Source organism: Pristis pectinata, chromosome 3, assembly GCF_009764475.1.
Source record: "Pristis pectinata isolate sPriPec2 chromosome 3, sPriPec2.1.pri, whole genome shotgun sequence".
NCBI lineage: Eukaryota > Metazoa > Chordata > Chondrichthyes > Rhinopristiformes > Pristidae > Pristis > Pristis pectinata.
In genome coordinates this window covers 62959630-62972194 of record NC_067407.1, presented here as the reverse complement: position 1 = coordinate 62972194, position 12565 = coordinate 62959630, and the positions used below count along the sequence as shown (strand labels likewise).

Below are 12565 nucleotides of genomic sequence, written 5' to 3'. Positions count from 1 at the left end.
TGAATGCCTCCTTCAAAACAATTGCAAGAGAATATTTTTCCACTACCAAAATCATATGCTGGATAGTCATATGTCTTTAACAGTCTATTAACTGTAGCCTACGTCTATATCTCAAACTTCATGAGAAAAAACTAGCATGTTGCATTGAGTATGAGCTCCTAACTTTCTCCATGGCCTCCTTAGCTGAAACGATTAAAACTAAGGTACCAAAATAAAGAAAAATGAATCAACATCTCTCAGATAATAAAAAGCATTTATCCACCTATGTCTGTGAAGATTTTACTTTGAAATAAAAACATAAGGTCCAAACATTAGTTGCACAAAAACACTCCTATATGCCATTTAAAGAAAATCACAGAACTGGACAGCACAGAAGTGAACACCCCCCAACCCCATTTTAAATTAATTAATACTTTATCATAATACTTGCACCAGCTTTTATTAAAATAAACATATAATGCATTTTTAATCATGAAAGTCATGTGTAGCATACACCTGTTGGTAAATTAACAATAATTTTACCAGATTTCATCAATGCAACTTGGATAAACTTAAACAATGAATGCAGATGCAACATTTTGGGACGTTTTACTACCTTGTGACATCACAGTCTTAAAGTACTGGCTCTAAAGGATCATAAATAGGAAAATGGTTAGGCTATTTAGCCCCTGAAGCCTGTACCTCATTCAATAGCATTATGGCCGATGTATCATTTTTCAATTCCACTTTTCTGTCCTTGCCCTCAACTCCCTTGAGTCCTTACTGATTGGAAATCCACTGGACATATGCAGAGAAAGTGAAAGCATTTTACAAGACAGTACGTGATAATTCTAGATCAACTAGCTATTGAACACTCTTGCCTAAAGTGTGACGAGGATTGGTAAAAACTTTGAATATTAAATTAATCATTTTGTTGCTGTCAATCAGTGCTACATCTGCACTACAAGTGTTAAGTACACTTTTAAGCAGAAAGGGTGCATGTTGATACAGTGGTAACATAAAGAGCACACACACGCTATGATTTAACAATAGTTATAGGTAGAAAATTCACCACAAAGCAGGATTAAAATTCACCTCAAGTCATAGAATTAACAAAGTATCTTTACAGAAGTGACCAAGACTGAATTAGAGAAAATATCTAGTTCAAAATCACCAAATGTTTATGTTACAAAAATATAACAGTACATTTCTATAAAGTTTTCACTTCAATACAGCCAAAAGAAAATGCAGAAATTTAAATCTCACTCAAATATTTTCTACTCTCCTTTGCTTCTTCAGATACCAAACATCATAATAACAGATTTCCAATCGAGGTAGAGCCTACTCACCTTAAAGTCAGATGAAAACCCACTCCTCCTGTGTTCCTTTCCCACTCCCACCAGGGTCCCATTCCCTTATTCACTTTTTTCATCCCTATCCCCCTTGTTACCAAGATGCATTACCCTCCCCCACCTGGTTCCATCTGTCCATCACTTGCATATCTATCTACCTGAATTGCTTTTTCCTTGGAACTGAGGGAGGAGAATATATGGAAGGTGACCTATCTGCCCATTAACCCCCTCTCATCTAGTTCCACCTATCACCTACCAGCCTCAATCTTACTCCTCACTTTTATATACCGGCCATCTTCCTTCCACACTCTCAGTTCCGATGCAGAGTCTTGACCAAAATGTTGACAATCCCTTTGCCTCCACAGATGCTGCTTGACCAGCTAAGCTCTTCCAGCAGTTTATTTTTTTGCTAAAAGTAAAGTCACTTATTTGAAACTACCGGTAACTTCTAATTTCCTCAGCAGATGAAAGTTTTATTCTTTTATATATAAACATTCATTTTTTTCAAGCAAAGAACAATTGTGAATTAAGTGGACTCAAACACAAGAGCTGTTTCTTAAATGCACATCGTCTCCTGGATTCATACACTTAGCAACTCTCTTAAACTGGCAATAATTTTCAGTGTCCTGCTGGCGTATTTAAAACTGATGGCTAGTAGAATTTCAAGTTATTTGTCAACATTTCCTTCAACAGTGGATTTTGTTTCTTATATTCCCTTTTTGGGGTTTCTTAAATGAAACACATTAAAGGAAACAACTCTCATTCAAGTTTCCACAGTTGTTGAAAGGCATCAACCCTAAACACCATTTTTAATTTCCTTTCAATAACTACCATTTTTTGAGATATTTGTTACTCCAGTGACAGAAGCATGTTATGTCATTTTGAAAAATTAAAAGTACTACAGAACCAAATCACACATTGATGTAGTTCCAGAAAATAAAGATGTTTTTCCCATATCTGAGGCAATGTTTTGTACTAATGTCAAATTTTTTATTGATAGTGCTTATAATATTATAAAATGAATACAACATGATAGTTGTTACATTACTGGAAATAATAACTGAGGGAATTCAATTCCCAGCATGCAGTTGGGGAATTTAAATCCAATTAACTAAATACATCAAGAATAAAGCAAATAATGGTAGCTTTTAAAATTGGTCATAAAAATCCACCTTATTCACCATTTTAATTTTCTTTCCTTTTCTAGATCACTATCTCATGTTTGGATCTATAATGCAATTGATATCATCTGGAGGAGAGACTGGGTGGAAGGGTGGACAAGAAAGCTGAAGACAGAAGACTAAATCAGGATTATTACATCTCAATGCCATTCAGAAAACCCTAAAAGTGTTGATATTATGCAATCAATATCCCAAACAACTGGGATCAAAGGCCATTCCCATAGTTTTTCAACAATCTGAAAATGTTTGATCAATAAAGTTGCTACAATATAAAAATTATACAAGGGTGAAAAAAAGGGCCTTTTGTATCTATGACAAAGAACAATCAATGTATACCTAATTCTACTACCAACAGATATTCCTAGGACACTTTTCAATGTGTTGGTGCTCTTAACCAAATCTTGGGACAATTACTTCTGAACCTGACGGCAAATAATATGTGGTAAAAGTGGTACCTCAAAGTGGTAAATTCCTAGAACTGAATATAACATATTCTGATTTGGCATTTATCCTTAGGTCATTTGTTCAATCTTTAACAATAGAGTTTGTTAAATAAAAAGCTTTTAAAAAAGGTGTCCAGTAAAAAGTTAGAACAGCACTAATTCCAGAGATAATATCACCCTCTTTCTACAGCCTTTACTAATTTATAAGATCCAAATAACATTAATTACTTAAACAAAGCCTCAAGTCTACTTTATAATCTTCCTGGAATAGCTTCAGAGATAGCCTAATATGACAAAGTTTTGAATTCTGTACTAGAACTTCAGCATGTTTGGAAGTCCAGTCTATTTTGTTAATTAAGTGCATAAACAATGTACTGTAGGATTGTCCTGAGTATTTTCTAATCTTCACTGGTCTCATGCCTCACCCTCTCTGCAATCTCCTCCAGACCCAAGATATCAGCACTCCTGTAATTCTCTCTCTCTCGAACAACACCAAATTTAATCACCTATAACAACCATGCCTCCAACTACCGAGGCTCTCGGACTGAACTCACTGAAACTTTCCTTCCTTTCAGGTACTTATTCAACACTCTCTGGCCAAGCTTCTGATCATATCTCTCGTGATTTTTTTTTTGAGTTATTGAAGCTCCTGAAGATCCTTAGGATATACTTATTCTGTTAAAGGTGCAACATAAGTGGAAGTTATTGATACAATCAATATTTTAGAGTCATGGAGCTATACATTTTCTGCATGCTTTTCCCTTTGGAGAACGTATTTAACTTTCAATAACCTAATTTTGTTTTTGGATAGACTTTCTATTGGAAAATAATACACAAATTAAAAAAGTCCACAAATGCTGTGGGGAAATATAGTCGGTTAAGTCAAATGTGCCATGCACACTGAACTCAAATTACCTGTTTAGAACACTGGAGAACAAAGTCCAAAGCAACATACAATGATAATCCACTTCTGGGAAAATCATTCCTTGCATCATTCTGGATAACAAATGCTTATTGAACAATGGGAACTCAGTTCAAATTTAATGAAGAGCCCGCAGATTGACACCTTCCAATTGGTCCCATAATTTGAACCTCACTCTTCATCCAAATACAAAAAATATCTTAGGTTCCTTGAACTTAGACGTCCCAAATCTTGGATTTGGTTTCTTATCATTAACTCAACAAGCAATGCCTGCTCCAATTGGTGCCACTTATGAAATCTTTCATTTAAAGATACTCAAAAGGTATCACCAAAATTTCTTAGCTATTCAGTGGAAGAACTTAAGTAGCCTACTCCCATAAATGAAATTGGGAGGTCATCATCAATAAGATGACTGGTCTAATTCTGTGCCACCATATTCCATGATATAGCAAGATCCGATTAAATAATCTACATTTAAAACTCACTGTGCCAAAAATTAAAAGAAATTTTCCAGAAATTAATTGTTTCTGCCCAAATATTAACACACTACAACCCTTTCAAACAATCTTCTACATTCTTTACTCTCTGTATCGGAGGTCAAATGTTTGGAAACTATAAGCTTTTAGGAATGCAAAGAATAATCAAGGGAACACAATATGGATATTTTGAAGGCAAATTATTTTAAAAAAACTTACTTGATAATAAAAAGGAAGCAATTAGATAAAGGGACTCCAAATATAATTTGTACAGATTCTCAACAAAATGTTTCAAAAATTCAGACGTGGGCTAAAATATCCCAGCATGAATGCTAGTGGATCAACAGGAAAAGATGGATAACTATGACTAATGTTTATATAAATAAGAATTACAGGCAATGCTAACACATGAAAAGGGTTGGAAGTGATGTACCTAAAGCTCTATGCTAAAGACCACTTTTGTTCTTTCCACTTAAATTTTAAAGTACAACTTAAATGAGGCAAAAACAATTTTAAATTTGGCAAATGACAAGAAGATAGATATGAAAACAGCAAGGATTAGAAATGACTTCAAGAAAGATCAAAATATACAAGTGGAAATTGTTAAGTAAAGCACAGCTTCTGAGGATTACAATATGAGAAACATAATACAGAATGGAAAGATCTTGAAAGGGGTGCAGAAAGTGGCTCCAAGAAGTGCAAATATCAAATTACTTGATAGTGCAAATAAATATAGGTAGTCAAAAAATTTAACAGCATTCTGATTATTCTAAAAAAGGGCAAAGAGTGTAAGAATCAAGAAAGTTATGGTAAACATACAAGCAACTACTCAGGCACAATTATGAATACCAAGTTCACTTCTGGGTTCCCATTGTATAAAGAGTACAAAAGGTATAAAAATAATACATAATAAATTCACTGGAATGACATGAGATTTTGAGAAGGAATAACAAAAGCTGCTTCCTCAGCCTGTAATCTAGAATTGGTAGTCACACAAATAGGAGTCAAATTATATAGCTCCAAGAAGATTAGTAGGTTAAATGACCACAGTAAATTGCCCTTCAGTGTGTAAGTGAATGATAGAACTTGGGAGTGGGGGTGGGGGGGGGAGGGGTGAAGGGAGAGGTGACTGGGTTGGGCATCATTGATGGAAATGTGTGGAGAATAAAATGGGATCAGCATCGAATGAGTGTAAATGGTGTTTGATGATTTGTGCAAACTTGGTGGGCCAAAGTGTTCATTTCCATGGCTAAGAGAAATTTCTTGACCCATAAAGTTGCGAATCTTCGGAATTCTTTACTTCAGAGAGCAGTGGAGTCTAAATTGTTGAATTTAAGACCAAGATTGATAGATTTTTGAATGTTAAAGATATTAAAAGATACGGGGTACGGGGATTGGTTAAGAAAGTGAGCTCAAGATCAATAATGCTCCAAAGCCTACTTACCCTTTTAATTTGTGATCTTATGTCACGTGTGAGAAACAACAGGAGACACTTTGGTACTGGCACCATTTCCACTGAAGTAAGTTTAATACAGATGCTGAAAATTGTAAAGGGTTGAAGTTATTGGTGACTGACCAGTTGATCTCATCACTAAGATGTACTTTCAGTTCTTTAAAAAACCCAATCAACTAAAATGATGGCCACCTAACTTTACTTCCTCTCAACAGACAATATAAATGACCCTCTCTCAGGTGGCACTTTCTTCTCTTCCAACTCAACCCTCTCACAAAAACCCACCTTTGATCATATATTCCTTGCAACATATTACTCCAACTCTAATGAAACCATCTACTCAAATCCTAGTGAAACGATACTCCAATCCAGAATACATCAAGTTCTTGTGCAGTTCTTTTGTTTCAAAGGCTGCACACTTTTAATGGCCTTTGACATTGTCCAGATCAAAGGACAGATTCCATTCTTTTCAATTAATAATGGCTTCTCATCCCATTCCTTGGAAACACTCCAAAGGTATCACTGAATAGAACAGGCACATTAACTTGTTGGCTTTGGCCTTTCTTATCCAGATATTAACCCTTGGCAGCATTATCCACAGAGGTGATTTCAGCTTCCACATGTATAGAGGCAACATCTAAGCCTATCTCTGCTCCTCCTGCCCAAGAAGCCAGACTTCCAAATTTAGGAAGAAAAGCAATCATCTTCCTGCTGAAATTTTGGAACACTAAAGTCACCACCTTTGGCTCTACCACAATCTCTATTTTTGCTGCAGTCAAACAGGTTCTCTTCCTGTCACAATCTCCACATGCTTGCTACCACAAGCAGAGACTCTGATTCAATTATCTTTCTCTAGCAAATTCTGCTAAATTCTATCTTTGTAACATCACCACCTCAGTCTTCCAGGTGCTAGATAGTTTCATCCATTGGAGAGAAGTACCACTAATTTTCCATTTTGGAAGCTTGCAACCTAACAGCATGAATACAGAATTCTCCCACTTTAGGTAACACCCCCCTCTCCCCCCCACCCCCCACCCCATATTTTTTTCTCTTCTTTCCTTTCTTAAGCTCTTTTCTCTCTCTTCTTACCTTTTACCCATCCCCCAGTAGATCTGCTCTCCCCTCCTCCCCTGCACCTGCCTATCATTATATCTTACCTGCATCTATCACCACCCTGCCTCCCCTCTTTTGCCCACCTATCACTGCTCCACTTTTCCCTCCTATATATTGGGCTTCCCCTTTTTCTATCTTCAGTCCTGAAGGAGGGTCCTGACCCAAAACATTGACCACCTGCTTTTCTCCATGGATGCTGCCTGGCCTGCTGAATTTCTACAGCATCATAGTGTTTTTCACCTAGATTCCAGCATCTGCAGTCCTTTGTTTCTCTTGAAAACTAAAGTGGCAGCAACGAGAGGCTTGGGGTCAATCTTACAAACTAATGGCAAAATGATTTGCAAAGAGGTCATCCAATCAGCTTTCATCACTCCAATACAAAGGAGTTTGCATTGTGAAGGGATACTACTGTGCACAAAATGGAAAATAGCACATTTAAATCATGTGAAAAGTGTTTTTGAGCTCATTAGCAGTGGAAATGAAGGGGGGGGGGAGAAGAGGAAGAGGAGGAAATAAAAGAGTAGGTGTTGCATCTCCTACAAGTGCATGACAATGTGCTACAGAAAGGGGAGCAGCTATTACTGGTGAGAGAGGAATGAATAAGCATTCTACAGGGAATAATCCCTTCGCAATGCTGAAAACAAGGAGGAGGAAAAGAAGATTCTGACATGCCAGGGGATAATCAGTTGATCACAGGGGCTAGTGGAGTGAAAGGTGAATATTTAAATGATCTTCAAGCCAGCTGCCATCCTTCATTTGCTGTAAATAACTCACCCCAACTCCACTGTCCATATTCTATCCAACTCACCAATCACCTCTATCCTCAAAGACCTTAACTCCTCATCTCTGAATGCTCAAATTTAATTTTTTTTCTCTCTTCAAGGCCTCACCTCTATGTATCTACAGTCTTCCAATGTTACAAACTCCATTGCCTGTACACTTTCCATTTGATGATACTGGTCTCTTAAGCACCTCCCCAATCCCTCAGTGCATGTGACTTATGAATATTTAAATCCCACTCTTTGAAATCTCCTCTCTCAGCCTTGTCTCTTAATTTCCATAATGCCCTTTAAGTGCCTTGTTAAAACACACCTAAGTTTCCATAAGCCTTGATCCTATTTGCTATGGTTTTTGAAGCACTCACTCAAAGGCACTGTAAAAAGGCACATTTTGTTTGAGCTCTGATTCCTGAAGAGAATATGAACTCAGAATCTCCAGATTTAACAGAAGGCAAAATACAGACATGCTTCATTTCATTGGTAAACTCCAATCTTATGTAAATGAGTTTAACTCAGGAAACTACTAATATTCTATAAACAAACTAAATTGAAGCAAAGCCAACTGTAATTCTCTGCACTGTTTAACAGATAACATATCTTCCTTCATATGTAAACATCTTCTTAGTTGCTTGACTGCTACTCTGAACTCAAGTTTGTGAACAAAATAATTCTTCCAGTACTTGATGCATTTTCATGCATATAACTAATTCCCCTCTTTGCTTAAAACAAAGCTTCCTCTCAGTGAATAACAGATTTTGTCAAACCACGTATAGCATAGCAGTTAGCATAATGCTATTACAGCGCCAGCAACCTGGGTTCAATTCTCACTGCTGTCTGTAAGGAGTTTGTATGTTCTCCCTGTGTTTGTGTGGGTTTCCTCCGGGTGCTTCGGTTTCCTCCCACATTCCAAAGATGTGCAGGTTAGGAGCCGTGGGCATGCTATGTTGGCACCGGAAGAGTGGCGACACTTGTGGGCTTCCCCCAGCACATTCTCAATAACGCAAAAAGATGTACTTCACTGTGTGTTTCAATGTACATGTGACTAATAAATAAATATCTTATCTTCAGGAACAAAAGTTACCAATCACACAATTGCTAGACTTCTGTTGGAATGAAAATCTCACATATATATATTTCCACAGATGCTGCTTGCCTGTTTTCCGTATTTTCTATTTTTATTAACATTTATATTGCACTGTTCATGTCCTCACAACATCCGAAGGCACATTACAGCCAAACAATCATTTTGGTGCAATTGGTTATTTTCCAGAGAAATGCTGTAACTATTTTTTGTTCAGAAAGGACCCCAAAACAGCAATTCAAGTGTTGCTGGTGTTTGAGATAAAATGGCCAATACATCCTGTGAACTCCCTGTTCTCAACAGAATCTTGATTTTTGCAAGTTCTCTTTGAAATAAGTAAATAGGACTTCAAAGTTTAAACCAAAACGTATCACCTTTGGTTATTCAAAATTCTCATTACTTCACTGGAATTGGCTGAATTGTGTGTTTAAGTGAACCTTGAATTGACAACGTTCCATCTGCAAAATGGATGTCACCCATTCACCAAGATAATACTTATTTACAAGTAATAATGGTGATTCAATTGACACTTGCTCATCGATGCATCAACAGTTATGGTAAAATCTGAAGTGTGCTTGTCCTGAAAATGCAACAAAAATTGTCACCCTTACTATAATTCATTTCAATTGAACTAAAAACTACTACAACCTACATTATTAAAGATTTTTAATGACTGAAATGCTTGTTCACAAAAATGAATGCTGCATGTTTTTGCAGAAAGCAATCCATCTACAAATGCCCTAAATTTCTGTATTACTTGCACTCAACATGAAGGGCAAATAATGAGAGAAGTATCCAATGTGCAACTGCAGCTTAATACAGGATTATTTTATTGAAATCCTTCAGTGCTTAAAAGCTTAAAGTGGTTGAACAGATTTTTTGACAAAGTTTTGAGAAAATTGCACTCTCAATCAGCTAAAATCTCTCCTCTGACACTCAGAGCGTCCATTATTTTCATTAGAACTGGACTAACTGGCTTTTCTACGCATATCTACAAAAGGCCTAACTGTCTATAGCACAGACTGATGGACGGGTAAGACAATGGAGCTCAAAGAGCAGCTGCATAAAAATTTCAACAGTTGCCTGTTGACGACGATAATTGAAATGTAAGGTTATACGTTTATGTTCAATCAATGCAGTTATTACTATTTTGAAACAATATAAAAACAAAACACAAACAGTAAGAATATGTCATCGATTTCAAAAATGCCGTGTTGATACTTATTTTCTTGCCTTTCTCACAGGAGGTAAGCTAAGCACATCGCGCGTTTACAGTCAATTTGAATCGGAAAATCACAATATCAAGTACCGACTGCTACCGAAATTCAAAATTTCAATTTGTCCCATCTCAATCCAACTTGATTAATGGAGCTGAAACCGTCGTGAGAACGTAGAAGTCTTAACAGTGGTATTTTCAGAACTGAAGCCAGAAAATTAACATGCAAGCAACAACAAAAACAAAATCACATTTGCTTTGGCAGGCCTTAAACGAAGTAAGGGCCACATTGCGGCAAAAGGGGGTCTGATGAGCGTGGGATATTGACCGACAAGCAAAGATGCAGACACAAAACACAGATAATGACAACTCCAACCACCGCCATGCAACATCGAACTCCGATCAGATCTCTCGCCCACGGGGTTCCCTGTACGCTGGTCCACCCCAATGGCATAAAATACCATTTCCATGAAGTGTGGTGCGAGGGGAGGAGAAAATATTAATTTTCACCCATGGCAGAGGGCAGGAGTAAATGAACCGGGACTTGTGCTCAATGGCAGGTTCAACACAACTAAAGGGGAAGGAGGGCTGGGCGGGCAGACAGGCAGGTACCGAGCAGAGTGCAAGCTGTCACTCAGTCCCCGCGGCTGCCTCAGCCCGGGCGCCCGTCCACCGAGCGGTGCGGCGGCGGCGGCAACAACCCCCCAGAGGGAGCGCCTGCCTCCGCTCGGGGAGGATGAGCAGGGCTTCCTCCGCCGCCAAACTCCACCAGCACCGGGGCTCCGCCTCCGTGCCGACCCAGCCGTTTACCGCAGCGCCACGAAACGCCAGGATAAGCCTGAGCCCGTAGGCCGGCGGTGCCGGCAGGCGGTGAGAGCGATGTTTCTGGAAAAGGGAGGGCACCGACCGAGGGAGGGAGGAATGGAGAGAGGGAGGAAAGGAGGGAGGGATGGAGAGCGCGGACCGACCTGTATCGTGTCCGGGTCGACGCTGTGCGGAGAAGCCAGGCGCTGCTGCCGCCGCTGACACTGACACCAACTCTGACCCTCGCATACATCCCAGTCCCCGGTCTACACTGCTGCTGCTGCTGCTGTTGTTGTTGTTGTTGTTGTTGCTGCTGCTACTGACCGCCGCCACCGGGAGGAGGGGCCGCCGACTGGAAAATACAATCACGCAACCGCCGCGAGCACAGTCTCGCGCAAAGGCGGTTCGTTCATTCGCTCGAGAGAGAGAGAGCGTGCGCACGGCCGAACAACAACAGTCCGCACGCGCTTCCTCTCCCCATTCCACCCCCACCGCGCCCCCCTCCCGCGCGCGCACCCCGCCCCCCCGCGCGTCAGGGAGAGCTCTCGGGCGGGCGCGCGCTGCATGCGCGTGTCAAAGATGAGAAACCCCGCGTGCGCGGCCTCCTGTCCCTTTTCCCCGCGGCGATACGGTGGTGGGCAACACGCGCGGTGCCCAGCCCATATTTCCAGCCCCCTGCCTCCCTGCAGGTCGTGCCCACGAACGTGATTCATACCACTGCAGCATTGCACCACCCCCGCCACTCGCAGCAATCGTATCACGCTTCATTTCGTGCACGCTGTCAAGCAGTCAGTCCATGTCGGCTTGCAAAATCGTGAACAGTCCTACCAACACTTCTGCAATACAATATTTTAAGTCTTGCATAACGCTGGAAGACGAGCCCAATGTTGCCTTTCGATACATTTGTTTTTCGTCTCGTGCAGACACGTGAATGTGAAACTGCAACTACCTGGCTCGGCTTGAAACAATATATCGCCTCGCATGGTAGATGTTTCACGCAATTGCACATACAAGTATACAGTTTAACGCAGCAGTGGACGGATCACAACTCAATGCTACACTGAACGGGATTTTGGGATGGACGCTCGAGTCGAACTTGGCCCGCTCAGTCATCGGTTTACTCAACCATGGCTGACAACGATAAAACAAATAAACAAACGTTTCAGTTTTAGGTGACTCCTTTCAGCTGCGAATAGGGGTTATGTCTTAGCATTGACAGAAATGTATTGATCTTTTGTCAGGCCATCTTGCAAAATTTTTAAATATAAAACAGAATAACGCCTCCCAAAACGTTGCAAGCGGGGTGCCGCCTATTCTTTCTCCACATGAAAAATCTGCAGAGTACACTTTGCACCTGCTTGAAAATATGCGGGTAAAAATTGACCTCATTGCCAAACTCAGCACAACCCACCTCAACATAGTCTATCAGCGGCACAAAACACCCTCAAATGCTAATCTGAGACCTTTAGCTGCAATATTATTATAGACAAGGGTACTGTTCAGTGCCCCTTCCTGGTGTGTGGATGTAATTTTCTTTATGCAAACACTTTAATTAAATGGAACAAAGATAACTTTGTGATTGAAAGGCCTCAAGCACATGTGGCTGGGAAGAGAAATTCTGGGAGGAGAAAATATTTGCCAGTGTTCAAGGGTCATAGCATCATACAGCATGGAAACAGGCCCTATGGCCCATCAACTCCAAGCCAACCATCAAGCACCCATTTACACTAATTCAACTATATTCTTATCATACTCCCATCAATTAC

At 39.8% G+C, this 12565-nt stretch overlaps 1 protein-coding gene across 9 annotated transcripts in view; it reads right to left on the bottom strand.

The window, feature by feature from the left end:
* The window catches only part of ralgps2 (Ral GEF with PH domain and SH3 binding motif 2), a 385220-nt gene extending 373517 nt beyond the window's left edge, over positions 1–11703 (bottom strand). For 5 of the 9 annotated variants that reach the window (XM_052010750.1, XM_052010757.1, XM_052010759.1 and 2 more), the window contains exon 1: positions 10964–11283. The gene's annotated coding sequence lies outside the window, so the exon portion shown is untranslated. Of the gene's footprint in view, positions 1–5797; positions 5858–10963; positions 11303–11514 lie in introns of those variants that run through there. The other 4 variants (XM_052010754.1, XM_052010760.1, XM_052010755.1 and 1 more) reach the window with 4 other exon arrangements.
* Positions 11704–12565: the final 862 nt, after the last annotated feature.